The sequence below is a fragment of the Cricetulus griseus genome, chromosome 7 (genome assembly GCF_003668045.3).
Source record: "Cricetulus griseus strain 17A/GY chromosome 7, alternate assembly CriGri-PICRH-1.0, whole genome shotgun sequence".
Lineage (NCBI taxonomy): Eukaryota > Metazoa > Chordata > Mammalia > Rodentia > Cricetidae > Cricetulus > Cricetulus griseus.
Genome location: NC_048600.1, coordinates 42,072,287 through 42,098,424, shown reverse-complemented (window position 1 = coordinate 42,098,424; position 26,138 = coordinate 42,072,287). Strand labels below are relative to the sequence as shown.

The 26,138-nt window shown below is 47.0% G+C and overlaps 1 long non-coding RNA gene across 5 annotated transcripts; it reads right to left on the bottom strand.

Moving 5' to 3' along the window:
• Window positions 1–993: 993 nt before the first annotated feature.
• On the bottom strand, window positions 994–25,875 carry LOC118239122. Of its 5 annotated transcripts, none has more exons than XR_004770670.1 (4): window positions 24,921–25,875; window positions 24,122–24,164; window positions 11,747–11,903; window positions 994–1,317 (listed from the first exon to the last, which is right to left on the bottom strand). It is a non-coding gene; the product is annotated as an uncharacterized LOC118239122 (long non-coding RNA). The 5 variants fall into 5 exon arrangements; XR_004770667.1 differs by lacking the exons at window positions 994–1,317; window positions 11,747–11,903 and adding an exon at window positions 14,241–15,232 and having other exon boundaries at window positions 24,921–25,521; window positions 25,608–25,861; XR_004770668.1 differs by lacking the exons at window positions 994–1,317; window positions 11,747–11,903 and adding an exon at window positions 14,241–15,232 and having other exon boundaries at window positions 24,921–25,133; window positions 25,337–25,835.
• Between the last annotated feature and the right edge of the window lie 263 nt (window positions 25,876–26,138).

Genomic DNA, 26,138 nt, shown 5'->3' with positions numbered 1-26,138 from the left:
TACTGAGCCACCTCTCTCCAGCCGCTGCACTTTTTCTTATTTTTATTTTGCAGTACTGGAGCCTTGTACATACTAAGCAAGTACTTTGTCACTGAGCTACATTCCCAAGCCCTACTGTAGATCTTAATCCCAGTCGAGGAGAGATAGATTTTTCCAGTTTCTTTCTTTATATTTTGTTGTTTTTTGTTTTTGTTTTTTGAGACATAGTTTCTCTGTAGCTTTGGAGACTGTCCTGGAACTCACTCTGTAGACCAGGGTGGCTTTGAACTCACAGAGATCCACCTGCCTCTGTCTCCCAAGTGCGGGGACTAAAGGCGTGCGCCGCTGCCACCACCACCAGGCTGATTTTTCCAGTTTCTAAATAGCTACCCTACATATATAGGGTTTTGAGTTCCTATTGCTACATAACAAATTTTCACAAGGCTAGTGGGTTAAAATTGTATTGCTACATAACAAATTTTCTCAAGGCTAGTGGGTTAAAATGGTATTAGGGCCGGGTGGTGGTGGCTCATGCCTATAATCCTAGCACTCAGGAGGCAGAAGCAGGCAGATGTCTGTGAGTCCGAGGCCAGTCTGGTCTACAGAGTGAGTTCAAGGCAGTCAGGACTACACAGAGAAACCCTGTCTCGAGAAAGTAAAATAAATAAATAAAATATAATGTATCAGGTCTTGGGATGTAGCTCAGTTAGTACAGTGCTTATCTAGCATGCATGAAGCCCTGGGTTTGATCCCTAGTGCCACACAAACCAATGCCTTTTGTACCAGCACTCCAAAGGTGGTTGCAGGAAAATCAGAAATCCAAGGTCATCCTGTTGGTTCAATGCCTGTCTCAAAAAATGAACAAACAAAATCGTATACCCACATATCAATATAATAAACAAGTAGCTGTGTACCAGTGTTATGTGACAAAACTGTCCATGGGTAGACACAACACACACATCTACTCCCCAGATGGGGAGACCACAACAGACCAAAGTACCAATACCACCAAAGTCCAACTTTGTGAACCAATAAGTTTTATTGAAGTTACTTACAGGAATATGGGTAAGGGGTACTTACAGAGCAGAAATGACTCAAAGACAGCTGCATTACCAAGACCCACCTCAGCATGGGTGACAGCTCATGAAACCCAGAGCACATGGCACACCCTGCAGACAGGTCAACAGGTTGGAGAGTGTCCTTTCCAAATGATTTTGGTCTAAGCCTCTTCCAGAGAGTTGGGCTGATTTCTGCTTCTCCCAGACAACTGATCTGGTCTTGAAGGGTGCAGGCAAAAGCACCTAAGTACTTCCATTTTGACCTCAGACTCCAATTTACCTGTTAGAGTGAAATAAAGTTCAGGTTCCCAAGCCCAAGGGGAGCTGAAAACTCCCCAATAGCTGACCAACCTCCTCCCTAGACCATAGAAATAGTGTTATGTATCTTTAGTTCTTTAGAAACGTTATTACTGTTCCTAACAACAGAAGGAACAAATGAATCTGATTGGTTGGACTGAAAGGCTTACATTATATATTGGTTGACAATGATGGAACACTCAAAGAAGTCCCGATCTCTAAATCCTGATGGTGAAAACTGTAACTTGGCAACAAATGTTTGTTATTTTTGTGCTTATAAACCTCACTTCTGCCCCTGCTGGTGGCTGTCAGGAGAAACAAGATTCCGGAGTCCTTGTCCTGCAGCCCTGATCAATCAGTGACCTGATTATGTGGCAAACTATTAAAATCTTTGGAACCCGTAAGTGTTGTCTCTCTCCTTACTCGTGGAGCAAAACGGGTGAGGTGTAATAGTCTCAAGAGTCTTCATTGCAGCTTGGCTCTGCTCTTCTGAAAGGGACTCTCAGTTTTTATTACTTACTCTGGCAAGGCAGATCATAGTGAATCTGATCAGTTTCGAGAACTTCCTGAAGCTGGTTTTTTTTTTTTTTTGGGGGGGGGGTGTTTGCTAATTGTTTGTTTTTTCAAGACAGAGTTTCTCTGTGTAGCTTTTTAAATTTGTTTTGAGAGTTTATTGCCGGGCAGTGGTGGCACACGCCTTTAATCCCAGCACTCAGGAGGCAGAGGCAGGCGGATCTCTGTGAGTTCGAGACCAGCCTGGTCTACAAGAGCTAGTTCCAGGACAGCTTCCAAAGCCACAGAGAAACCCTGTCTCGAAAAACCAAAAAAAAAAAAAAAAAGAAGTTTATTATGTATAGTGTTCTGCCTGCGTGTAACCAACTTGCAGGCCAGAAGAGGGCACCAGATCTCATTACTGATGGTTGTGAGCCACCACATGGTTGCTGAGAATTGAACTCAGGACCTCTGCTCTTAACCACTGAGCCATCTCTCCAGCTCCCCTCTGTGTAGCTTTGTAGCTGGCCTCAAACTCACAGAGATCCACCTGCCTCTGCTTAGGATTAAAAGTGTGAACCACCACTGTCATGCCCTGAAGCTGTTTTGAGTTGTTTATGTTCCTGCTTAAGGAGCTTCCCTACAGGGTGGAATGTTTCAGTCTAGGACTAAATTATTAGACAACTATCAGTAACATAGCTAGAGTTTCATCATTTTCATGTGCCATAAAGTATCATTAATTTTTTAATTATGCCACAATTTAGGTCACAAGTCTAGGTCATATGACTAAGCCAGACCCTGTATTTGGAGCCCTGAATGATAAAATCAAAGTGTGGGCTTCTGAGGCTTGGGATGCTCCTGCAAGCCCTCTGATCATTGGCTGCAGAATTCTTCCTTTTGGCTTTAGAGCTGAGGTACCCATTGTCTCAATGACTTGTCTAGGGAGCACCCTCACTTCTCTTCAAGTCCTTGTCCCATGGTTCCCTCCATGTAAGCAACATTCCCTTGCTGCAAACTCTCTTTCTCTGTCTGTCTTGTCTACTCTGCTCTCTTTAAGGCTAGAAATTAAGTTGCCCATGCATTGCTCTTGAGCTTCTGGATTCAAGTAGTCCTCCTGCCTCTCTCCAAGTAGTTGAGCATACAGGTAGACACCCCTGTGCCTACTCAAGCCTTCTCTTGCTCAGACTTGATAATGTCCTCCTCTCCAAACAGCTGGAGAAAACCCTGCTTGTAGAGGGTTTGCGTGACTAGGTCAGGCCCACCAAAAGACCTCTCCAGGATCACCAATCACAGGAGTCATAGATTCATAGTACCACTCACATTGGCCTAGGGAATTAAAACAAGATGAGAGGCTAGTATGGTAGCACATACCTGGGATACCTGAGAGGCTAAGACAGATGCACCCTGAGCTCTAGGATACCCTGGGCAACATGTATCCTAGACCAGCCAGTAGAAGGAGAGGCAGCCATGAGGGTCACTGGGTATCTTAGTTAGGGTTTCTGTTGCTGTGAAGAGACACCATGACCATGGCAACTCTTTTTTTTTTTTTTTTGAGACAGGGTTTCTCTGTGGCTTTGGAGGCTGTCCTGGAACTAGCTCTTGTAGACCAGGCTGGTCTCCAACTCACAGAGATCCACCTGCTTCTGCTTCCCAAGTGCTGGGATTAAAGGCATACACCACCAACGCCCGGCAGACCATGGCAACTCTTATAAAGGAAAACATTCAATCGGGGTGGCTCTCTTACAGATCAGAGGTTCAGTCCATTATCATCATGGTGGGACGTGGCAGCATGCAGGCAGACATGGTGCTGTAGAAGTAGCCAAGTGTCCTACATCTTGACTTGCAGGAAACAGGAAGTAGTCTAAGACACTGGGCATATCTTGAGCATATACAAGACCTGAAAGCCTACCTCCACAGTGACACACTTTCTCCAACAAGGCCATACGTCCTCCAACAAAGCCACCCCTCCTAATAGTGCCACTCCCTTTGGGGGCCATTTTCTTTCAAACCACCACAGGGGGGATCGTAAATATTGTTAAATGTTACACAGATGAGGGCAAGAAAAGAAACAGCAAATTAAGAGACTTTCTGAGGACATACAGCAAACTGGAGATGAATCTGTAATGGTTCATTTTCATTGTTAACCTGACACAATCTAGAACTACCTGGAAAGAGAGTCTCAGTCAGAAGTTGTCTAGATCATGATGGCCAGTAGGTATGTCTGGGGGGCATTGTCTTGATTCCTTTAATTGATGAGGGAAGATCTGGTTCCCTAGTTAGTGTTATCTGTCAACTTGTTGCCCAGAGTTTTCTGAGGGAGACTCAACTGGGGGATTGTCTTAATCAGATTAGCCTGTGGGCATGTTTGTAGGGGCATTTTCTTGATTGCTAATTGATGTGAGAGGACCCTGTCTATTGTGAGTTTGTCCCTAGGCAGTGGATCTGGGCTGTATAGAAAGCTGAAGATCCCAGTCTGATCTACAGAACCAGTTCCAGGACAGCCAGAGCTACACGGAGAAACCCTGTCTCAAAAAAGAAAGAAAAGAAAAAAGCTAGCTGAGCATGAAAGAGGGGGCAGGCCTGCCAGCAGCCTTCCTAATGGTTCCTGTTAGGATAAAGCTTGAGGGTACCTTGCATGGGGGACTTTGGCGAATTACATGGTAGGCAAGGGTGACCGACTCGGGGACAAACATGCCAGGCAGACAGAGCTTAATTGAAAAGTTTTATTAGAAAGGGGAGGGAGGGGGAAGGAAAGAGAAGAGAGGCAAAGAGATACAGAGACTGAGAGGACAGAAGAGAAGAGGGAGACAGGGAAAGTTCTGTCTGCCCCAGGGGAACTGTGGGGAAGAAAGTAGGGAAAGAGAAGAGAACCAAAAGGGGGGGGGAGTCCTTCACACCTGCATTCAGACTACAAAATCACAGAACCCTGGGCTAACCAGGGCACTGCCTGAGTGTATTCTGCCAGGTGACAGGGGCAAGCCAACATAATGCCTGAATCCTTAACATTCCCACCTCCTGCCCTGACTTCCCTCAGTGATGAATTATGACTGGAAGTAGACACTGAAATAAACCCTTTCAAAAGAAAGAAAGAAAGAAAGAAAGAAAGAAAGAAAGAAACCCTTTCTTCCCCAAGCTGATTTTTGTCGTGATGTTTATTACAGTGACAAAAAGCAAACTAGAACAACCAGGGTAAACGTGGGCTGCACTATTCCCTGGGTTTGGGTATTGTACTACAAGAAAAAGAGACCATGAGCTGAACAGCGTGCATGAGTTAGTTCAGCATCTCTCAGCTCTCCATGGGGATGCAGTGTGACTAGAACCTCCACCCTGACTCCTCTGCTGTGATTGGCTATGACCTAGAATTGTGACCTGATATCAACCCTTTCCCACCTAACTTGCCTTAGTCAAACTATTTATTCACCGCAAGAGGAAATGAAACTAACACTAAGCCCAGCAGGATTGTGTCCCTTGCTTCAGTGTGACGACTTTTCTTGTACATATGTGCACAGTAGGAACAGAAGTGGGGATGGGCATGGACCAGCTAAACCCTGGTATGATCTGTGGAAAAACAGAATCTGTTGTGGATAAACAGTGGACACCAGCGGGGCCTAGTGGTGCATGCACTCGGGAAGCAGAGACAGGTGGATCTCTGTGAGCCCAGTGCCATCCTGGACTACACAGTGAGTTCCAGGAAAGTGGGGCTCTGTAGTGAGAGCCTGTCTCAAAAAAGAAAAAAGAAAAAAAGAAAAAGAAAAGAAAAACAAAAACAAGCAAAAACAGTGAACACCGATTAATGGAGCTAAGATGAGACTTAAAGAATGAAAACATCCGTGTCTGGGAAAGGACCCAGGGATCTGGGTGCAGCAAGAGTCAAAGGCCTCTGTTGGTGTTAGGAGCAAATCAGTATCCCTCAATACCCCAGTCACCTGGCCCAACAAAGCTGAGACCCCAAACCACTAGAGGGCGCCTGGCACACACGCCGCTTTGTGGAGGAGTAACCCGGGAACATGCAGGGCTCTCTGGCATCCCCCAAAGCATTTCAGATCCAGGGAGTACCCGGCTTAACCAAAGGCCTTAAAAGTCCTGTCTGAGCTCTGTATATTCACCTTCATCTAGCTTTAGTCATAAACCAGATCTTCAAAGCCAGCCAGCCACCCATCTGTGTCTTTTCCTCTGCCTTGTCTCTATCAGCCATACCCTGCCTTTCCTTCTGAGCACTTAGTCCCTCCCCTTACACTAGGGTCCCTCCCCTAGTGATTTCTCCCCTTGGGAAAGTCAGAAATGGCTGTAACAGCTTTCTCAGTTGATTCTCAGTAAGCAGGTAGAACAGCTACAATAGTTACAATAATTCCACCAGGAGACACTGCGTGTAATGGCGCATGTTGTAAACTTAGCAAAACTTGGGAAGCTGAGGCAGAAAGGTCTTGAGTTCAAGGTCAGCCTGAGCTACCTTAAGACTCCCTCCACTAAAAAAAAAAAAAAAAAAAGAAAGAAAGAAAGAAAAGAAAAGAAGTCCCAACAGGAAGACCAGGAGCCCAAAGTATGTAAATATCAAAGACTCAAAAATCAACATCAGCTGGGCAGTGGTGGAACACCCTTTTAATCCCAGCACTCGGGTGGCAGAGGCAGGAGAATCTCTGTGAGTTTGAAGCCAGCCTGGTCTACAGAGTGAGTTCCAGGACAGCCAGGACTGTTACACAGAGAAACCCTGTCTTGGAAAACAAAACAAACAAAAAACAACCAACTCAACATCAGCAGTGAAGATGGGGCCAGTGCTGAGGCACCTAACACCCAACTGCGCCCCTCTCACCAAGAGTAAAGCAGGAAGGTACCTGAGGTTACTGGTTCATATAAAAGGAAGTTAGCCAAGGAGCCAATGGGGTGTGGCTGGAGAGGGCCCAGGAGGCCCACAGGAAACCAGAGGGTATGTGTTTTGAGTTCAAAAGAAAAGTAGGGAGCTGAGGGGTACAGGAGAGATGTACTGGGGGTACTGCTTCCAGGTCCCAATGGCACCTGGCTGTCCTCTAATGGAGTGGACAAAGTGTGTGTGGGCGGACACAGTGGAATTCGAAGTCCTTTTTCTTTTGTTTTCTTTCTTCTTTTCTTTTTCAGTGCTGAGGAGGTAACCCACAGCTTTGCACATATTAGGCAAGTGCCTTACCACTGAGTGACACCCCTGGCCTGTCACTTTTGTTGGTGACTGGAATGGAATGACTAGGAACTAACTGGTCAGGCTGGAAAGTGGCAGGGGCTGCTATCATGATGAGCTAGCCCTGGTCTTTAAGATAGGAGAAAGAGCCAGAGAACCAGGAGAGGTACTTTCCCTGGGGAGGGACAAGCTCAACACCCCTAGGCCTCCTGGGAGGTAGGTGTGTGTGTGTGTGTGTGTGTGTGTGTGTGTGTGTGTGTGTGTGTGTGTGTGTAGGCTGCAACAACCAGTTGTGAACTCAATACAGCTCTGGCCAATGTTCTGACTTCACCTTTGAGACACATCCCAAGTGAAAATACCAGATCTAAGCAACTCTGTCTGTTGTGACAGCTGAGTAGTGCCAAAGCCTAGGTCCTTTCAGGCTCTTTTAGTGCAGTATAAGGTGCCCTGAAGAACACCTTCCACATAGGCTTCTGAGCTCAAGGGCTCACCTGGTGCTGGGTCATCAGCCATGGTCAGAGATAGCCAGATGCCAGAGGTGTCCAGCTGGGTGCAGTGAAGAATATGGAGGGAGTCATCACCATGTGTGAAATTAAAGATAGCCTAGGCCTGGCCCAGGATGATGTGGTGGATTTTGGGAGCCCCCGTCGAGGGCCCTACCCTGCCTGGGGAGTGGAGGGTGGATGGGGAGGGGGACAGGTGGGCAGTTGGCGGGGAGGATTGGAGGGGAGGGAGAGGGAGAAGGGATTGGCATGTGAAGCAAGCTTGTTCCTAACTTGAACTAATAATAATTAAAAAAAGAGTGTGAGGTGGCATTAATTTATGCTCTGTGGTCCAAATGTCAAGGTCCTTCAGTTTTGGCCAGTGAGAAAGAAGGCAGCAAGATGAACCACTGAGGGGAAAATGGGCAGAGGAGCAACGCCAGAGACTGATTAATATCAGTCTAGCCCTCCAGGCTTTGGGCCCCTGCTGCTTGTTCCTGGAGAAGCTGGCATTGGCGGCAGCACATAAAGAGTTAACATCTGCCTGCTGCAGAGGCCCGGCAGCACTAACAGCAGCAGTAGCTGTGCACAGCCAGTAACTCAGAAGCTGAAATGTGAGAAGCTGGACGCCAGAGGCAGGCCTGGGAAAGACCGAGAGCAGAGCTGGAGGAAGAGGGTTTCCCTGGCAGGAGCCAGAACTGGCTGCTTGAGCCTCGATTCCTTGGCCCAGGCCCTACCACACAGCTGCCCCTCCTGCCTCAAGCTGGCTTTTACAGCACCCACTCAGGGCAGTTCATGGTCATCGCCAGTATCCAACCCTGTTGACCATGGGGCAACATTTCTATACTGCAGATCTGTAACAGAGGCAATGGTCTGTGTTTCCTGCAAGACTTAAGAGAAGAGGGACACCTTGAGGAGAGGGACACCAAGCATTGAGGTCCCTGCATATTGTGAGACTTGGGAACTCTCCCAGGCAACCAAACCTCTTACCACTCAAGAGAAACAGAAGAATCCCAGGCTTGGGTGCTGGTATATCTTTGCACAAGGATGCTGCACATGAAGCAAGAATCAACTAGAAGCTCAAGGTGCTAAGCATATTTGAGCATTCATCTCTATTCTCCCAGCTAATCCTGAAGCCATTCTGTGAATAGAGACTGCTATGACTCCCAGTTTACAAATGGAAAACAGAGGTTCAGAAACGGAACACCACACAGTCAGACAGCTGGCAAAACTTATTTGAAATTGGGTTTGACAGGTGGGCCCATACCACAGGAGAAGCACAGGTCTTTGTGCTGATCCAAGAAAGCAAGGAATGAAACACAGCTTCTCTGGAACCCAGAAGTGGTCAGTGACAAACAGAAGGGCCTGGCATCTATGCTTAAGAGCTGTGAACAGCATCCAGAAGAAACTGGGGAAAGCCTGGGTGTTGTGGAATATTATTTTAATATGTGTTACATTTGTTTATGCTGTGGAACATTTGTTTTAATGATGCAAAGATGTGTTGCATTCTTTTATGTTGCATTTGTTTAACTCAGTGAAGCTGTGTTACTGTGCCTGTCTAAAACACCTGATGGGTTTAATAAAGAGCTGAATGGCCAATAGCAAGGCAGGAGAGAGGATAGTCGGGGCTGGCAGGCAGAGAGAACAAATAGGAGGAGAAATCTGGGAGGAGGAAAAAGCAAGAGAGATCAAGGAGCAAGAAAAGAAGGGGCCAGTCACAGAGTAAGGGTGAAAGATTACAGAAGAAAAGGAAAAAACCCAGAGGCAAAAGGTAGATGGGACAATTTAAGTTAAGAAAAGCTGGCTAGAAACAAACCAAGCTAAGGCATGGCATTTATACGACAGAATAAGGTTGGGCAGTGGTGGCATACACCTTTAATCCCAGCAATTGGGAGGCAGAGGCAAACAGTCTCTGTGAGGTTTTGTTTTTTTCTTTCTTTCTTTTTTTTTTTTTTTTTTTTTTTTTTTTTTAGGTTTTCAAAACAGCGTTTCTTTGTGGCTTTGGAGGCTGTCCTGGAACTAGCTCTTATAGATCTCGAACTCACAGAGATCCACCTGCCTCCCAAGTGCTGGGATTAAAGGCATCCACCACCAACGCCCAGCTCTCTGTGAGTTCGAAGCCAGCCTGGTTTGCAGAACCAGTGCCAGGACAGTTAGGATTGTTACACAGAAAAAAAAGGGGGGGAAAGAATGAATAAAACTCCATGTGTGTGATTTATTTGGGAGCTGGGTGGCAGCCCCCCCTCCAAAAGGGCAAAGGGCTCTCAAAAGGCCAAAGGAGTAAAAGTAAAGAAAATTCAACTACACCTGGCCCAAAACCTAAGGAGATTTGACTACACACCAGGAGGAACCTCTCTCCCCTTCACACATTCCCTGGGGCAACAATTTTTATTCTTTTAGACGGTTTCTTTTTTTTTTTTTTTCCAAGACAGGGTTTCTCTGTGGCTTTGGAGGCTGTCCTGGAACTAGTTCTTGTAGACCAGGCTGGTCTCGAACTCACAGAGATCCGCCTGCCTCTGTCTCCCAAGTGCTGGGATTAAAGGCCTGAAACTCATTGTGTAGCTGAGAATGGCCTTGAATTTCTCATTCTGTCTCCATTTGGCAAGGATTTAGAGGTGTGGACCCTCACACCCAGTTTGTACAGTGCTGATGATGGAATCCAAGGTTCTGTGTATGCTAAGCAACAACTCTACCCACTGAGCCACACCCCCGGCCCTACAAATCACTTCTGATCAGGTGACATAGAGATCATAGAGATCATAGATAATTTTGAAGTCTGGGGTGAGCATGGCCCTGTTTGAAAACGCAGTGGCACTGATGTGGGATAGCACTCTGCCAAACGGTGTAGGAAATGACCAGAAATGCTTCATAGGCTTCATGGCCATTGTGAGCCAGACAGTCTCAGCTTCAATGCCTGGCCTTGCATTCACTATGAGTGAATCAAGGTCACTCATACACATCAAACAAAAGTAAATTTACAAAAGAAAAAAAAGATTATAGGCAGCTGGGCAATGGTGGTGCACACCTTCAATCACAGCACTCAGCAGGCAGAAGCAGGTGAATCCCTGATTCAACAAAGCCTGATCTATTGAACGAGTTTCAAGATGGCCAGTGCTAACACAGAGAAACCCTGCCTCAAAAAACCAAAACCAAACAAAAACAAAAACTAAGCTGCAGCCTGAACCCTCTCAGTCCCCAACCTTCCTAGTCTGGTGGAGGATAGTTGAATCAAGGTCTCACTGGACAACCTAGCCTGACCTCGGCTTCCGATGTGGTGTGTACCACTATAGTGTCTTTGTCCCCCTTTCCTGGGGGCTGAACTTACAGCCTCATGCTTGTTTTCTATTACTCTGCCATTGAGCTATATTGCCAAATTCCCAACCCCTTTTAGAGTCAGGATCTTGCTAAAGTTTTTCACATCAACCTTGAACTCACTATGGAGCTCAGGAAGCCTTCAACTTGGCTCCTCCTCCCTTAGCTGCCAATGGATTGCATCTGCCAGTAGGTCCTGCTAAGATCTACTTTTTATTTATTTTTTAAACTTATTTACTTATTATGTATAGGGTGTTTTACCTACATGTATGCCTATACTGTATGCCAGAAGAGGGTACTAGATCTCATTATATGTGATCGTGAGTCACCATGTGGTTGCTGGGAATTGAACTCAGAACCTCTGGAAAACCATCCAGTGCTGTTAACGTCTGAGCCATCTTTCCAGACCTACTTTTTTTTTTTTAATGTGTGTGGTATGTGTGATACATGCACATGAAAGCCTGGATACATGTTTCCTTATGTAGGCCACAGCAGGGTATTGGGTATCTTTTCCTATTAATTTTCACCTCCAGGCTTTCTCTTTGAACTTGAAGGAATTTCAAGGTTTTGGCTAGGTTAGCTGGCTATTGACCTCTTGGGAACCATCTGTCTCTGCCCCAGAATGCTGAGATAACAGGCACACTCAGCTATGCCCATCGATTTACTTAGATGCTGGGGATCTGAACTCAGGTCCACATGCACCATATGTTAGCCAGGGTTGCCTAGAGGAAAAGAACCAATAGAATGATTGTTTTTCTTTTTTCTTTTTCTTTTTTGTTTTTGTTTTTCGAGATAGGGTTTCTCTGTGGCTTTGGAGACCGTCCTGGAACTAGCTCTTGTAGACCAGGCTTGTCTCGAACTCATAGAGATCCACCTGCCTCTGCCTCCTGAGTTCTGGGATTAAAGGCATGCACCACCAATGCCCGGCTAGAATGAATGTTAAAAGGAGATTTTGTACATTGGTGGCTTACACTTACGGTCTGAGTAATCCAACAATGGCTGTGCCCATACTGGAAATGCTGAGAATCCCGGAGCTACTCTATCCATGAGGCTGGATGCCTCAGTAGTCCAAACTTGGTGTTAAAAGCTTGGAGGATTCCTGGAGAGCCACTGGTTTTCACTCCACACTGAAAACTTAAAGAAGCCGAGCTCTGATGTTAGTGAAGGAATGAACACTTTGGTCCCAGACAAATGAGGCAAAAAGTGAAGCTTTTCCCTGTCACACCTCCTGTTATCTGATCTGCAACAGAAGACTCTACTTCCCACCTCAGCCTGCCTTATCACACAGTCCCTCACAAGGGTGCTGATCAGTTTATCTCTTAGCTGACTACAGATCAGTTGACAACTGGGATTAACAATTACAGAGGAAGTGTTCTTATCCATTGAGCCATCTTCCAAGCTCCCTTTTCTCTCCTTTGAAATTGTTGTTTGCTTTTTGCTTTGCTAGGGATGAAACTCAGTGCTAGGCCAGCTAAAAGTCCAGCTTCCATGTCAGTATTTTTGTTTGTTTTTTTGAGACAGGGTTTCTCTGTGGCTTTGGAGGCTGCCCTGGAACTAGCTCTTGTAGACCAGGTTGGTCTCGAACTTAGAGATCCGCCTGCCTCTGCCTCCCCAGTGCTGGGACTAAAGCCCTGCCTGGCTGCCATGTCAGTATTTTAAGGATATGTTTATTTTATGATATTAAATTTGCATATATATACATCCACCATATGCATGCCTAATCCCCTTGAAAGTCAGAAGGCAATGGGACCCCTGGAGCTGAAGTCGAAAATGGTTGTGAATGCCAGGAACTGAACCTGAGTCTTCTGCAAGAGCAGCAAATGCTCTTAACCGCTGAGTCATCTCTCCAGGCCCCAGGTCAGAATTATAAAAGCACTTTAAAGGCTTAGAAAATGTGGCTGTCATAACAATGTCCTCCAGTGCCTAGACAGTTATTTAATAGAAAAGGCCAGCTGAACACATCAAAAAAATATTAGAGCTGGGCCATCGTGGTGCAGAGGCAGGCAGATCTACATGAGTTTGAGGCTAGCTTGGTCTACAGAGTTAGTTCCAGCACATCCAGCGATACATAGAGAAAACCTCTGGAAGAGTAGTCAGTGATCTTAACCTCTGAGCCTCTGAGCCACCTCTCCAGTCCTGTGAGTACTGCTCTTGCAGAGGACTTGACTTTAGTTCCTAGAGTCTACCTCAGATGACTCACAACTGCCTGTAACTCTAGTTCTGGGAGATCCAATGCCTTAGACCTCTATGGGCTTCTGCACTCATGCACTTACACACATACACACACACACACACACACACACACACACACAGAGACATACACATAATTGAAAATAAAACAATAGTTTAAAGGATTTATTCATTTTATTTTATATGTATGAGTGCTTTGTCTGCATGTATGTATGTGTACCATGTGTGTGTGTGATACCTTTGGAGTCAAAAGAGGGTGTCAGAGCCACTAGAATTGAAGTTACAACAGTTATGAGCCATTCTGTGGGTTCTAGGAAATGAAAGGATGTTTGCAAAGGCAGTAGGTGCTAAGCCTTAGCCAATGAACCATCTCTCCAGCCCCTCAGGAAAAAAATGTCATTGAGTCCACAGACAGAATGCTCCTAACACTTTATCTACCTTTAGCAAATTCTAGGATGTCCTCTGCTTCAAGGTCTCAAAACAGTAGCAAAAACAGAAAAGCCTGGCCTGGCAGTGGTGGCGCACACTTTCAATACCAGTACTCCCGAGGCAGAGTTCCAGACCAGCCTGGTCTATAAGAGCTAGTTCCAGGACAGCCTCCAAAGCCACAGAGATACCCTGTCTCAAAAAACAAAAACAAAAACAGAAAAGCCCAATATTTTGTAATTAAAACAGAAATACAAACAAAATAAGACTTAGAAGAGCTGGGTGGTGGTGTCACACACCTTCAATCCCAGCACTTGGGAAGCAGAAGCAGGTGAATCTCTGTGAGTTCGAGGCCAGCCTGGTATACAGATCAAGTGCCAGGACAGACTCCAAAGCTACCCAGAGAAATTCTGTCTCAAAAAAGGCCTGTTCTTTTCCTCCTTGAAGCTTTAGACCAGTTGTTCTCAACCTGTGGGTCGTGACCCTATAGGGTCTCATATCAAATATTCACATTATGATTCATATCTGTAGCAGAATTACAAATATGAAGTAATTAGCAATGAACATAATTTTATGGTTGGGGGTTACCACAACAGGGAGAACTGGTCTTTTTTGGTTTTTCTTTTTTGGTTTTTCAAGACAGAGTTCTCTATGTAACCTTGACTGTCTTAGAGCTTGATTTGGTTTTTTAATTTATTTTATATGCATTAGTGTTTTTCCTGCATGTATGTCTGTATGAGGGTGTTGGATACCCTGGAACTGGAACTACAGACAGTTGTAAGCTGCCTTTAATCCTAGCACTTGGGAGGCAGAGGCAGGCGGATCTTTATGAGTTCGAGGCCAGCCTAGTCTACAGAGTGAGTTCCAGGACAGCCTCCAAAACAATACAGAGAAACCCTGTCTCGAAAAACAAAACCAAAAACATAAAGCAAAAACAAGCAAACAAACAAAAAAAGAAATCCGGATGCACTGTTTCATTCAATTCTTAAGAGAATCCCAGGAAATAGGATGAAGAAAGTGAGCTAATTACTTAAGTGGAGGACTTAGCTGAAGGTACAGCCTTGGTAGATAAAAGCTCATAGTTGAGGATAGTGCTGGGTACAAGCTCCTGTAGCCAGTCCCATACAGTCGCTAACAGAATTGAGTGTCACTAGTGGAGGATCCCTACTCTAGAGGTAATGCAAGCTTTTGTGCTAGAGTGAGCATCTGATGCCCACATCAGTGCAATCACCTGCTTGGAGAACCTTTCAGGCATCAGTTAGGAGCTGGCTCAAGCTAAGGAGAGGCCAGCCTGGGATCTTGCTGGAAGCCATTGAAATCTGCAGACCTGTAATATCATGGCCTCCCCTTTGGAAGAGCTAGCTTGACAGCTAACACAGAAGCTAGTAGCCCTTCTCTGGCTTGCACAATTAGAAAATCCTTAGGTAAGAAGTCTTTTAACTGAGACCTAATCTCTTGTCCTCTCCCCAGACTGTTCCAGTAGAGACTCTAGTGGAGTGGTAGCTTCACAGCTGGGACAAGGACTTTCTCCCAGGCTTTGGTGGGGGTCAGCAGCCTAGCATCCTTCTTCTAAAGCACTTCCGGTGCTCTGTTAACCTTCACAGCTGGCATCATTTGCAGAAGCTCTTGCTCCTCTTGGAGTTCAGCTTCCAGATGTGAGATCCAAGGCAGTGGACAGCACAAGTCCCTGACAGAGTCAGTCAGCCACATTCCAAAGGTGCAAGGGCAGAGGACACACCCGAGGCAGACTGGGGCTGCAGTCTTCCTTTATAAACCCTGCAGCCTCACTCCTCTCCCTCTTGCCTCTTCTCAGCCAGACCAAGCTTTGGGTTTGCACTCTGCTGGCACTGGAACACACAGAAAGCCACTGATCCGAGACTCCTTGATCTACTTGTATAACCCACTTCCAACACTGTCAAATACATGAGCTTGAAGTTTTTTTTTCAGCACATACTAACTGAGCACCTTCTATGTGGAGAACAAAATAAAGTTGTGTGATGTATAATGTGGGTAGTGGAAACTGAAATCGGGTCCTCTGCAAAAGCAGTATGTGTTCTTAACCACTGAGTTACCTCATCAACTCATACAGATCTAATTTTAAGATTTATATATTTTCTCTAGAGTGCTTTATCTGCATATGCATCTGCACACCAGAAGGGGGCATCAGATCCCATTTAAATGGTTGTGAGTCACTGTGTGGGTGCTTGAAATTGAACTCAGGACCTCTAGAAATGCAGCTAGGACACTTTTTTTGTTTTTGTTTTGGGGGATAGGGTTTCTCTTTGTAGCTCAGGCCATATGAAACTCGTCTGTAGACCAGGCTGACCTTGAACTCAGAGAGCACCTGCCTCTGCTGGGATTAAAAGTGTTCACCATTTCTGACAACCCTGGCTCTTAACCACTGAGTCATCTCACCAGCCCCCTGTCTCGAAAAACAAAAAACAGACAAAAAAAACTCACAGAGATCTGCCTGCCTCTGCCTCCTGAGTGCTGGGAATATTTATTTTTATATGTATGGATGTTTTGCCTGCATGTGTGTGGCTACTTGCACAATGTGAACAGAGAGGTGAAGAAGACTCTTGGAGGACATGAGGGATGATGTACCTAGGGACTGTTTCCGTGTGTGTGTGTGTGTGTGTGTGTGTGTGTGTGTGTGTGTGTGTGTGTATGTGAGGCCAGAGGTCAACCTCATGTGTTCTTCAGGTATCGTCTACATCTACCTCATTTTATTTCACACATGTATTTATCACATATATGGGGTGCATGGGTGCATGCTATTCCATGGGTACATAGATCAGAGTGTGGGACTTAGTTCTCTCCTTCTACCATCTAGGTTCCAGATATTAAACCCAGGTCTTCTGGCTCGGCAGCAAGCACCCATCTCAATTTTCTGAGTTTTTTTTGTATTTTTTTTTAATTTTCTGAGTTTTTTAATATCATGGAGCTTGCCTAGCCAGCAAGCCCCTGGGATTTGTCTGTCTTACCTCCCCACTGCATATTTCAAGGACTACCATTTTTCTGATTGATTCTCTCCCCAACCCTCCTACGGCTTATCCCATTCTCTCCAAGGAGTCCATGACTCCTCTGTGTAGCCTTAAACTTCTCAGTGGCTATGAAAGGGATCTCTGCCTCATTCATTTCTAGCATTACATTTTTAAAAAATTTTAAGCCAGGCAGTGGTGATGTAAGCTTTTAATTCCAGCATTTGGGAAGCAGAGGCTGGTGGATCTCTGAGTTCGAGACCAGCCTGGTCTGCAGAGTGAGTTCCAGGACAGCCAGGGCTACACAGAGGAACCCTGCTTTGAAAAACAATAATAAAAAATTCTTTATTTATTTTTATTTTTATGTATATGTATATCTGTGCACTACATGCCTGCCTGGTGTACTCAGAAACCAGAAGGTGTTAGATTCCCTGAAATTGGAATTGCAGATAGCTGTGAGCTGCCACATAGGTGCCAAGAACCATCCATGTGGGTGAAGTTCCTATGAAGAGCAGCCAAAACTCTTAACCACTTAGCCACCCCTCTAGCTCCTAGTATCCCATTCATTCCTTCCTCCTCCTCCTCTTCCTCCTCCCTCCTCCTCCTCCTCCTCCTTCTTCTGAGACAGGGTTTCTGGCTGTCCTGAAACACACTTTGTAGACTAGGTTGCCCTTGAGGTTAGTTGGTTTTTTGAAACAGGGTGTTTTTCGCTTTTTTTGTTTGCTTGTTTTTGTTATTTTGTTTTGTTTTTTTTGTTTGTTTTTTGTTGTTTCCCTAGACAGGGTTTCTCTGTGTGGGCTGGCCATCCTGGAACTCAATCTGTAGAGCAGGCTGGCCTTGAACTCAGAGATCCACCTGCCTCTACCTCTGCCTCCCTAGTGCTGGGATTAAAGATGCGTGCCACCACTTCCCAGCATGCCTCATATCCCATTCTTGATGCCTACCTGGTCAGTGACAAAATACAGTGGCTCCAGTAGTTCAATCTGGGTAACAGAAAGTATCCCAAGAACCCAATGTGCCCAGCTAAGATGGAGTTCCAGACCTAACTTGACTAAGATGACACTACCAGCTGCCCTCTAAGGGGCTTCTGGCCCCACCTACAGCTGTGCCACCCTAAGAAAGGTTGGCTGACTCATTCAGACACAAAAGTCTGGGGACAAGGATCAGGAACTGAGAATACAAAGTGTCCTCTTCCCCTTGGTCATTGTGCCCCATCTATCATCTGGTCTACCCCTAGTGTGTTTTTGAGGAAGTTTATTTTTTCTTTAAGTAAAATATCCTACTTATGCTCTAGTATCAAATTTGGACTTGAATACCATCCCTGTCTCTTTAATAGTTGTGTATTCTTGGGAGAATCGTATACCATCACAGAGTCTCCGTATCAAATGGGCTGAGAAGGAGTTCCATTACGGCCCTTTTCCACCAGTATCCAAGTTTTCTTAGAGACACCAGGCAATGGTGTGTGTGTGTGTCAGCCAAGCTCCTCAAATGGAGGGCTAGGCTGGATTCCTAACTCAGCCAGGGTAGACAGTGGCACCAAGCTGGGGAAGGGGTGAGCTAGACAAGGCTCTAGAAAGGGCACAGCAGGAAGGTGCTTCTTCCTCACTCCCACTGTGAGGGGCCATCAGCAATGCCACTTTCCCACATCCCATGGACAGCTAGCACGGCCTCTTAGGTTCTGTAAGTGATTTAATCTCTCCAGGCTGTGAGGGACACCTGGGTGATCCCACCAGTTCTTCTGTTGCTGGCGGAAGACACAGCCTGCCTGGCTGACATTGCCTTTGTCATGCTTCCAAGCATTCAGCCATACAGGCTCTTCAACACCCTCTACCCTCACCTCCTCTACCCACCCTTCCCTACCCCCATCCTTCTGCCCTCCCAGCTACCTGTACCTGACTGCATAGCCTGGAGAGGTGACAAGTGCTTTCAAGACAATAAAAGCATCTCTCAGAAGACTACATCCATGATGGCTTAGCACACCTGTGTTCTACTTAGGGTGCTCATTCCAGCTGGCTGGTTCATAGAAACAAAGGCCCTGCCTGCCCATCCTTCATCTCTGGAGGCAGTCTTGGTCCCCAATCCTAGCAATGAGGGTGGAAAAGGGAGGACTAGCCCTGAGGATCTCTCTGCTCAAGGTCATCCATAGCTGGCCTTCACATAAGTTTCAGGCAGTGAGACAGCCATCAGTCTCAGTTCCCCAGTGTCTGTCTGGCAAGCAGGATGACCTTGGGCAAGTATTTTAACCTCCCTGAGCTTGATTTCCTCCAAATAACAGGAGACCACCCACTTCCAGCTGTCCTGATGAATTAAAAAAATAAAAACACATAAAACACTTAACATGTCACCTGCTAAAAACTATGAGCCATTATCATTGTAATTCCATTCTTTTTCTCCTCTAGTCACACTGGACAGCATCCTCGACCAAATGCATTCAGATGGTATGCTCCTCTGCTTCCTTCGGGTTTTTTTGAGACAGGATTTTATGTAGCCCATCTTGCCCTCAAAATCGCTATGTAGCTGAGACAGACCTTAAATCCTGATGTTTCTGCCACCACCTTCTAGAGTGACAGGATTACTGGTATGCATGGCCAAGCCCGGTTTTATGTGGTGTTGGGCAGTACTTTACCACTGAACTACATCTCTAAGTCCCTTCCTTCGGGTCTTAAGTCACCTTCTCGGCTACTGTCTCCCGTTTGTCCTCTCTTTGTATTCATCAGACAGCCTACTGGTTCGATTTTGTTGGGTGTTTCGCAGCCACTGGCATCAAAGCTCCAGGAAGACAGGGCTGTTCCACTTTTTGTGCTGGTGCCGGAATGAAGGAATGCTCACAGCCTCTCCTACAAGCCTGATTCTGGAGAGTTGCAGGGAACCACGGACAGCGGGACAAAGCTCCGCCACACCTACAGGCAGCCGCGAGCTCCTCCCTGCGCCAGGCAGGGGAGCACACCCTCGAGGTCACCTCTCGGGCGCGACGGGCCGGAAGGAGGCCCCGCACAGCAGGAGGGGCGGGGCGCCCATGGCTAGCCACGCCTCCAGCCGCACGACTCCCGCGGTTTGGGCAAGAGTCTGCAGGGCTGGGGTCCCTTCGCACTTCCGCCCCCTGTCGCCTTATTCATATTCATGAGGTGGGCGGGATCTAGCTCACCCGCAGCGCCCCCACCCTCAGCCTGGGATCCCGCCCCGGCGGAGGCTCAGGCCCCAGTGGGGCGCCCCCGGCTTCCGCTTTGGGGAGGGAGTTTCCACTTGGTCACGACTCAAAAATGTGTCGCGGCCGCTCCTCCGTCGGTCGTTCCTGCCCCAGGGTGTGTCTGTGGGGTCTCCTCCCTGCGAGGGAAGGAGCAAAGAGGCCAGGGAAAGGACTGTTCCTCTCCCCTGGGAAAGGTCGGTAGAAATGCGGGGAGAGCCGCTGCTAGCTCCCTTTTGGTGCCTGTAATTAGCTTTCTTCTTTTTTCAGGGATGGGTTTCAAACCCAGTACCTCAAGCATGCTAGGCAAGCATTCTACAACTGAGCTTGACCTTTGATCATATGCTTTGAAAGGAGAATATGATAGTTCTAATTTTCTGAACAGGTATTTCTTGTCAGGCCCTGTGCCCTCTATATGAACTACCTTTTAAACCTCCCAACAACAAATCAAAAATTAAACTTAAAAACTCCACTATTTCACTGATGTACAGTGTTATCACACAAGAAGCTCAAGGAGAGCTGAGATTTGATGGGATGACACAGCAGGTCTTCCAGGTGGCTGGTGCTTGTCCATCAACCACACCCTTCAGCAACTGGGGTTTAGGTAAGGACCTCCTGTGTCTTACTGTGTGTAGCCAAGGGGCAAGTTGTTTCAATGCTCACATGTGAGAGAGAAGTTAAGTCCCCTGAAAACCAAAGCAACAATGCAGAACAGACTTCTTAGGCAAAATGAAAATGCAGGCCCTGGGGACAGCCAGACATTCCAACCAGCTCTGTCACTTCAGTGTGCCAGCTCAATGTAACTTCAGGGATTACTTGCCGTGCCGTGCCGATGAAGCCAGACTGCTGAAAGAATCCAGTGAGGGACTTTTCTAGGGGTGGAGTAGCCCATATGGATATCCTCACTTGCAGTGTTATTCCTCCCCTGGAGCATCCGGGGCCTAGTCCCAACTTCTGAAACATGAACACTTGAGGCTCTTTTAGGACAGATCTTTTTCTCAGTGTGTCCTGAATCTGCCAGACCTAGCCACGTTTTAGGAGTATGTGTCCTGGATATTTTCCCCCTTGGCCCTGTAGGCAGGTGCTACTGCACTGTTAGCTGGGCCCAGGGTGGGCCTTAATTCTCACTCTAGGCCTGCTTTTTCTCCTGGAGAAGGGTGTGGGGAACAACCAGGACCACTTCCAGAATAAACACCCCACCCATAGGCAGCCCCAGCCCTACAGGCTCAGCAGAGCCAGCACCAACCAACGAATTGCTGGAATGTTGCTCACTGCTCACAATGCCCATAGCTCAAGGTTAATAAGTCATCTGCTCATTCCTTCTATCAATCCTTTTACCTAGGCCTTGCTCAACATGGGCTGTAGCTTCAAGAATAACAATAATAGCTACCATTTGTTTCCTATTTTCTTTCAGCCACACTGGAAGCCTTTTCCATGAGCTTTTACTGAACTTCATGCAGCCCCATAAAGGACCCTGCAGTCTGTGGTTCCACAGGTAGGGAGTGAGGCTTAGGAAGACTGCTTGGCTACAGGCAGGGGTCAGAGTTTGAGATCTGTTTATTCACTTTGAGTCCCATAGTCTCTCCAGTTTTCAACTAAAGGTCTCAAACTTACAGACATCTACCTGCTTCGAGTGCTGGCATTAAAGGTCCATGCCACCATACCTGGCTTTGCAACATAAGCCTAAAGGCTCATTTTTATTTAGTTTATGTTTATTTGTATTTTACCTATGTATGTGAATGCTTGGTGCCCCTAGAACTGGAGTTACAGATGGTTGTAATCCACCATGTGGGAATGGAACCAAGAACCTCTGCAAGAACAAGTGCTCTTAACTGCTGAGCCATCTCTTCAGCACCTATTTAATCCTTTGTTGTTGTTTTTATTTTTTTACATCCCAGCCAAAGTTTCCTCCCCTCCCCCCCATTTACTGCTTTTTTCCCCCCATTTAATTCTTAAGACAAGATTTTACAAATGCCAGGCTGGCCCAAAATTATTGTGTAGCCTAGGATGACCTTGAACTTCTGATCTTCCTGCCTCTACACCAACCTTTCCATTCTTTTTGGTGGTGCTAGGGCTGGAACTGGGCCTTGCCAATCCTAGGAAAATGCATTGCCACTGAGCTCAAGACCCATTTCTTTATGTTGTTTTGCATCTTTTATACTCTGCCACAGACTCTAAAAAGACAGGGTCTTCCTTATGCCTCTGATTTCTTTATAGACCCAACCCCATGTGTTAACTGAAGACCTGTCATTAAACTCCTATATTGTACATGACACTCTTGATGTATGTGATGAGTATGAGCAGCAATCCTGTGAAGGTATGACAGGTCACAGGTCCCCCTAGATTCAGTGATCTCCTCAAAGGCATGGGTGGGGGTTGCCTAGCTCAGAACAGACAGCAGACCTTCAACAAACTGCAAATGAGAGCTTAATAATTGGCCTGATCTAGTGTCACAGTACTCAGGAGGCAGAGGTAGGCAGATCTATGTGATTTTTTCTTTTTTTAAGATTTATTTTATTTTTTTCTGTGTATAAGTGTTTTGCCTGCATGCATGTGTACCACATTAAGTGTCCTGGGTCTGTAAAGTGAGAAGAGGGCATCGGATCTACAACTTAAGTTGCAAATGTTTGTGAGCCACCATGTGGGTGCTGGGAACTGAACCCAGGTTCTCTGCAGGAGCAGGGAGTGCTGTTAATAACTGAGTCATCTCTTCAGAATTCTCTGAGTTCAATACCATCCTGGTCTACAAAATAGGTTCAGTTCAGCTAGGGCCACACAGTGAGCCCCTGTTTCAAAAAACTAACAAACAAACAAACAAACAAAAAGTCTTAATAAGTATCTATTGAATGGATATGTCCTGAAGATATGCTCAATGCATGTTTTTCACTTTTGGCTTTGTCTTGTTTTGGATGATACTAACAAGCACTGTGCCCCTGCACTATACCCCAGTTCAATTCAAGTTTGCTAATCAAGGGTTAAGACACTATCTATTAGGGAAAACCAGTCTCCTTTTAGTCTTTGGCACACAAGGAAGCATGTCTGTTCAGAGAAGGGCTGGCTCCAAGCGAGGAAGACCCACCACCAAGAGACTAAAACCAGAGAGGAAGGGGCCCTCTTTATCTATTGTTTACCGTGAAGAATCCCAAGAAAACCCTTTGCTTCCCTACCTTTTCAGATATCTGATACCCTAGGGAGGCAGTGGGTTCAAGTATAGGCTTTGTAATCAAACCTCAGATCCATTTAGATTGCAGCCTGAATTATGCCTTCTATTAATTTATAAAACTTTGGCTATCACCAGGAGGTAGTGGTCTATCCCAGTATTCAGAAGGCGAAGGCAGAGGCAGAGGCAGAGGCAGGCGAATCTCTGTGAGTTTGAGGCCATCATGGTCTACAGAGGGAGTTCCAGGACAGTCAGGGTTACACAAAGAAACCCAGTCTTGAAAAACAAAAGCAACAAAAAACCCATTGGCTGGGCTGGAGAGATGGCTCAGTGGTTAAAAGCACTGCCTGCTATTCCAAAGGTCCTGAGTTCAATTCCCAGCAACCACATGGTGGCTCACAACCATCCGTAATGAAATCTGGTGCCCTCTTCTGGCCTGCAGGCATACATGCAGGCAGAATACTGTGTACATAATAAATAAATAAATCATTAAAAAAAAATTAAAACCCCTTTGGCTATGTTAATGTCCTTTTGCCTCAGTTTCTACCTCTGTAAAATGAGAATAATGGGTCCTGCTCTTGAAGTTGTTGGGAATATAGTGAAAATGTACAGAGAAACTGGTACAGAGAAGGAATTGGTCTAGTTGAGGATTGGGGTTTTGGGGCAGAATCTTGACTCTGAAGCCAGTCTTAAAATCCAGATTCTCGACTCCAAAGCCACAAAGAAACCCTGACTTGAAACCCACCCACTTAAAAAAAAAAAAATCCAGACTCTCTTGGTTAGGCCTATCAACTGGGACTGTGGGCCTGAGCCACTGCTTGCCTAGTTTAGCAGTCTTCACTCTTATTTATTTTGTTTCTTTTCCTTTTTTTTTTTTTTTGAGACAGGGTCACCCTGTGTAGCCCTATTGTCCTGGGACTTGCTATGTAAACCAGGCTGGCTCCAAACACTTTTATTTTTTAAATACTGGAGATAGGACTTCACTTAGTAGCCTAGGCTGCCCTGAATTCATTAAGTAGTTCAGGCTGACCTCCAGCTTGTGATCCTCCCAAGTGCTGGAATCCAGGTTCCTTTCCTTAATCTTGTTAGTTTTGTAGGAAAGAGCCACATTTTTTAGCTCCACCCCCACCCCGCCCCCCAGTAGTTATGAGGACAACAGCTAGGTCCTGGAATTGGGCCAGGCCCACCATCTAATGGTGGTCATTAGCCAAATGAAGTGTACCTCAAAGGGCAATGGTGGCACCAGCCTTTAATCTCAGCACTTGGGAGGCAGAGGCAGGTGGATCTCTGTGAGTTTGAGGCCAGCCTGTTCTACAGAGCGAGTTCTAGGACAGCCAGGGCTGTTTCACAGGAAACCTTGTCTGGAAAAAACAACAAACAAACAAAAAACAAAACCAAAAACAAAGTGTACCTCCATGTCTCCAGATCCTCAGGATCCTGGGTCTGAGTTCTCCCTGGGGGCAAAACAAAGAAAAATAAATTCTGAAGATTAAGTTTCTTAGGGCCAAGTCTCCCCCAGCTAGGGTTGTTGGCTTTTTGTCCCTACAGTGTCTAGTGTCCTACAAGTGCTTAATACTTCTTTCTGGTATCAGGAATCGAACCCAGGAACATTCGCTGTACTACTGAGCTATATCCCTAGATCATATATATATATATATATATATATATATATATATATATATAATAAAATTAAGATTTATGCCAGCCAACCAGTTTTGCACTACCAGTGTCTCCAGACTGCAGTCAGCCTGGCTGAGATACACGCTGGGACTAGGCTAACAGAAGAGGGAATCACAGATTCAAGATGCCGGGAGGGGGCGCTTTGCAGCCCTTCACCTCTTGTGATGCTCTGCTAGGGAAATGATCCAGAGAGTCGGCCCTTAACAGCCCCCTCCTGGAAAGCTTTAGGTCCCGGAGCTGGCCTTCCCCGGGTCCATCTGCCAGCTAATGTTTAACCGGGCAGCACTGTGACATTATCCACACATGAGAAACGGGGTGGGAGGGGAGCAACCTTATCCCTGCCTCATGGCTTTTGCTCATAGTGAACTGTCCCTTCCTAAATTCCTTTCATGTACTGAAAAATCATAAGCGCCTAATATGTGTCTTCCTTCAAAACGTAAGGAGCAACCATCATGACTACATAATCAGTTAAGAATACTGACTACATGCCCATTTGTTCACCACTTCAGGCGCACCAATTATGTGCCTACCTGTGCACCAGATCAGGAGAGTGTGCCAAGAGCAGTACCTGGTGATGGGGATGCTCTGTGAACAAGACACACGACTTGATGTGGCTCTGGCACAGACCGCAGCATCAAATGCCCAAATGAAAACAGAAATCCAAATCGGAGTCAGTCCTTCACTTACTGGGAATGCTGATCTGAAGTGCCTTTTCGTTTCCGGCTTCGGATCAGGAGGACTGTCTGTCGTTTTGAACCCAGATTTGTCACCAGAGAGAAGATAGGTAAGAAGATACTAGGCGCGGACTCAGGAATCGCCCAAAGAAAACACTCAAGAACGCAAGCCCAAGCTTCCCAGGAGAAGGTGGAAAACAGCTTAGCTGCCATGTGCAAGCGTCACTGACTTGCATCCACTTCTCAGTGACCAACTCATTGAACTTACTGACCCTGAGTGCGGTGACCCCTGCGGTGTGCTCAGGCGGGGGGGGGGGATCCCAGGTTGTCCCGGCTGCTGTCACCAAGATACCGGAATCCTGGATTGGTGGGGGCCAGGCCTTGTGTTTATTGCACCAGGAGGGGAACTGAGGATGAAGATAAGGCAGAGCTGGAAGTGCGGAGCGTGGCCTCGAACCTGTCAGAATCAGAAAAGGCCTCTGCCTGAGCATTCCTGGAACTGGGCTGGGCGGGGAATCAGAGCCTTCTGAGAGGAATTCCTACCGCCTTCACGGCTGCCCAGGGCTGCGGGGCCCTGGCCAAGGTGACCCCGCAGGAGGAGGCGAGGGTCCCCGCCCCTCGGCCGCTGCCGCCTCCTCCATCTTCCCGGTCCTTGGGGCTTTTCCTCCAGGCCGGCGCGCCCGCCCGCCCCTCTCCCAGGCTTCCCCAGGGGCGGGATATCTCGTCGTCGAGGGGGGGGGGCCGCCCCGCCTCCCAGGCCACCTCCGGGCCGTGTCCTAGCGCTGCCCTCGGGCCGGGGCGGAACCGCGGCAAGCGCGGGGGGGGGGGGGGCGTCGGGGAGGACGCGCGCCTCGGCCACGGCGGGACTGGCTCCCTCCTTCCCGGTGCCCGCTCCCGCCGCTGTCCCTTCCTCCCTCCCCTCCCCCGGCCCAGCCGGCCGCCCCCTCCCCCGACGCGCACGCTCCGCCTGGCAGCTGGCGCCCCGGGCCTGGGGCCGCGGTGGCGAGAGGGGTTTGCAGAGGGCGGGAGCGAGTGAGCCGCGAGGGAGGGAGGCCGCCCCCGCGCCCCCTCCTC